Below are 4,441 nucleotides of genomic sequence, written 5' to 3' on the forward strand. Positions count from 1 at the left end.
TGAGAGGACAAAACATTAGGAACACCTTCCTAATATTGAGTTCAAATCAAATCAAACTTTATTAGTCACATGATCCGAATACAACAAGTGTAGACTTTACCGTGAAATGCTGAATTCAACAAGTGTCGACCTTACCGTGAAATGCTGAATTCAACAAGTGTCGACCTTACCGTGAAATGCTGAATTCAACAAGTGTCGACCTTACCGTGAAATGCTGAATTCAACAAGTGTCGACCTTACCGTGAAATGCTGAATTCAACAAGTGTCGACCTTACCGTGAAATGCTGAATTCAACAAGTGTCGACCTTACCGTGAAATGCTGAATTCAACAAGTGTCGACCTTACCGTGAAATGCTGAATACAACAAGTGTCGACCTTACCGTGAAATGCTGAATTCAACAAGTGTCGACCTTACCGTGAAATGCTGAATTCAACAAGTGTCGACCTTACCGTGAAATGCTGAATTCAACAAGTGTCGACCTTACCGTGAAATGCTGAATTCAACAAGTGTCGACCTTACCGTGAAATGCTTACTGACCTTAACCAACAATGCAGTTCAAAAGAGTTAAGAAAATATTGACCAAATAAACTAAAGTAAAAAATTATAAAAAGTAACACAATAAAATAACAACAACGAGGCTATATACAAGGGGTACCGGTACCGAGTCAATGTGCGGGGATACAGGTTAGTAGAGGTAAAGTGACTATGCATAGATAATAAACAGCGAGTAGCAGCAGTGTAAAAATGAATAGGGGGATCAATGTAAATAGTCCAGGTGGCCATTTGATTAATTGTTCAGCAGTCTTATGGCTTGGGGGTAGAAGCTGTTGAGGAGCCTTTTGGTCCTAGACTTGGTGCTCCGGTACCACTTGCCGTGCGGTAGCAGAGAGAACAGTCTATGACTTGGGTGACTGGAGTCTTTGACAATTTTTGGGGTTTTCCTCTGACACCATCTAGTATATAGATCCTGGATGGCAGGAAGCTTGGCCCCAGTGATGTACTGGGCTGTACGCACTACCCTCTGTAGCGCCTTACGGTCAGATGCCAAGCAGTTGCCATACCAGACGGTGATGCAATCGGTCAGGATGATCTCTATGGTACAGCTGTAGAACTTTTTGAGGATCTGGGGACCCATGACAAATCTTTTCAGTCTCCTGAGGGGGAATAGGCTTTGTCGTGCCCTCTACAGGACTGTCTTGGTGTGTTTAGACCATGATAGCTCCTTTGTCTTGCTCACATTGAGGGAGAGGTTGTTGTCCTGGCACCACACTGTCAGGTCTCTGACCTCCTCCCTACAGGCTGTCTCATCATTGTTGGTAATCACGCCTACCACCGTTGTGTCGTCAGCAAACTTAATGATGGTGTTGGAGTCGTGTTTGGCCACACAGCTGTGGGTGAACAGGGAGTACAGGAGGGGACTAAGAATGCACCCCTGAGGGGCCCCTGTGTTGAGGATCAGCGTAGCAGACGTGCTGTTGCCTAACCTTACCACCTTGGGGCGGCCCATCAGGAAGTCCAGGATCCAGTTGCAGAGGGAGGTGCTTAGTCCCAGAGTTGGTTCAGAGCCCGTAAAACGGCAGCCACCCCCTCCGGCGCCATTCTCTTCACACAGGTCAAAGAAGGATTTTTAAGCCTTGACACAATTGAGCCATGGATTGTGTGCCATGGGCAAGACAAAAGATCTTCACCCCCTTTTGCCCTCAGAACAGCCTCAACTCTACAAGGTGCCGAAAACATTCCACAGGGATGCTGGCCCATGTTGACCCTAATGCTGACTCCACTTGTTGTGTCAAGTTGGCTGGATGTTCTTGATACACATGGAAAACTGTTGAGCGTGAAAAACCTGGCACCTACTACCATACCCCGTTCAAAGGCACTTAGATCTTTTGTCTTGCCCATGGCACACATACACAATCCATGTCTCAATTGTCTCAAGGCTTAAAAACTCTTCTTTGACCTGTCTCCTCCCCTTCATCTACACTGATTGAAGTGGATTTATCAAGTGACATAAATAAGGATCATAGCTTTCACCTGGATTCACCCAGTCAGTCTACGTCATGGAAGGAGTAATTCCTAACGTTTTGTACACTCAGTGTCTAATGTGACTGAGAGTTGAAAGACCAGAGAGAAAATCTCATTATTGTAATCTAATTGACTGTAGTATAAACTGTGTTGGCAACACTGTACCTTTAACAAGCATGCCAATAAAGTGAAATAAACTGAGAGAGGGAAAGAGAGAGAGAGAGAGAGAGAGAGAGAGAGAGAGAGAGAGAGAGAGAGAGAGAGAGAGAGGGAAAGAGAGAGAGAGAGAGAGAGGGAAAGAGAGAGAGAGAGAGAGAGAGAGGGAAAGAGAGAGAGAGAGAGAGAGAGAGGGAGAGAGAGAGAGAGAGAGAGAGAGAGAGAGAGAGAGAGGGAAAGAGAGAGAGAGAGAGAGAGAGAGAGTAAAAAAGAGAAAGAGAGAGAGAAAAAAAGAGAAAGAGAGAGAGAGCGAGCTGTGAGGAGAGAAAATTGTGTTATTGTTTAAAAATGTGTGTTTGTATGTGAGAGAGCGGGAGACAGAGAAAGAGAGTAAAAGAGAAAGAGAGAGGGACAGAGAGAGCAGGGAGCATACAGCTAGGTAGCTGTTGTGCAGCTTTTCCTGAACTCGGTCCTCGGGACCCCGAGGGGTGCACATGTAGGTTGTTGCTCTAACACTACACAGCTGGTTCAAATAATCAACTAATCATCAAGCAACTAATCATCAGGTACTAAACGATATCATAACCGCCATCGATAAAAGACAGTACTGTGCAGCCGTCTTCATCGACCTGGCCAAGGCTTTCGACTCTGTCAATCACCGTATTCTTATCGGCAGACTCAACAGCCTTGGTTTCTCAAATGACTGCCTCGCCTGGTTCACCAACTACTTCTCAGATAGAGTTCAGTGTGTCAAATCGGAGGGCCTGTTGTCCGGACCTCTGGCAGTCTCTATGGGGGTACCACAGGGTTCAATTCTCGGGCCGACTCTTTTCTCTGTATATATCAACAATGTCGCTCTTGCTGCTGGTGATTCCTTGATCCACCTCTACGCAGACGACACCATTCTGTATACATCTGGCCCTTCTTTGGACACTGTGCTAACTAACCTCCAAACGAGCTTCAATGCCATACAACACTCCTTCCGTGGCCTCCAACTGCTCTTAAAAGGACCCAAGTTTGGGAAATGCTGCTATAGTGTGTGTGTTTTGTTAGTGGTGGTTTGGAGCAACCTCAGATCAGGCCGGATACAGCAGGAACTGTGGCTTGGTGTGTGTGTGTGTGTGTATTTGTTTGTAGGAAACGGCCACACCTCAGAGGGAGAAAGACAAAACATTCTCTGTAAACAGCCTGCATGGTAGCAGGAAGGTTAGTATACTCAATGTACAGCAAATCAATGGAAGGATTTTGAAAGCTTTTTATTCATAACACGAATTCAAGATCAATAAAACAAGAATGATTCAGCCATCAGTAAAGTTACTATCTTTTCTCGAATTGTCACAGAAATGACACATTACAATCAGGTGAAACACGTGTGTGTGTGTTTGTGTGCGTGTCTGTCTGTGTGAAACTGTACCTAAAAATACAACTGTTTGCAGATGATTTCACAGAGTGGACTGACTAGAGTAGACTATACGCAGTGTTTCCCAACTCCAGTCCTCCAGTACCCCCAACAGTATATTTTTTTGATGTGGCCCTTGACAAACACATCTGATTCATCAAGCCCTTGACAAGTTGAATCTGGTGTTTTTGGGCAAAACCAAAAATGGGTGCTGTTGGGGATACTCGAGGACCAGAGTTGGAAAGCACTGGACTATACTAATAATAATAATACATTACATTTGTATGGCACTTTTCATTACAGTGTTATCGCAAAGCTCAATTATATATACAATAAAAACAACATACATTTAGAATTAAGGCAGGTCAAATAGCAATAGTGGGCTAGCTGCTAAATCTATTTTAGATTGGGATTAGGACTATGAAAAAAACAGTCTGTAGAAGTGGGTTTTCAGGCCTGTTCTAAAAGTTCTTAGGGATGGAGCGGCTCTCAGATGCTCAGGGAGAAGAACCACAGAGCAGAATGCTCGGTCTCCCATAGTTCGGAGACATGTCTTGGGGACTTGAAGCAGTAGGGAGTGGTTTGAGTGGAGAGTGCGAGGTGGCTCGCGGATTGAGATGAGGTCGCTGATGTAGGTGGGGCTCAATCCATTCAAGGCTTTAAATAGAAGAAGGAGAATGTTGAAGTGGATGCTGTAGCTGGACAGTAGCCAGGGGAGTTGGGCCAGGATCCAGGTGATGTGGTCTGACTTCTTAGTCCTGGTCAGGACCCTGGCACCACTTTTCTGGATTAGTTGGAGCCTCTGTAGGGATTTGGCTGGGAGGCCCACAAACAGCTCATTACTGTAGTCGATCCGAGTGAAG

This window comes from Salvelinus namaycush, chromosome 30 (genome assembly GCF_016432855.1).
Source record: "Salvelinus namaycush isolate Seneca chromosome 30, SaNama_1.0, whole genome shotgun sequence".
Classification (NCBI taxonomy): Eukaryota; Metazoa; Chordata; class Actinopteri; order Salmoniformes; family Salmonidae; genus Salvelinus; species Salvelinus namaycush.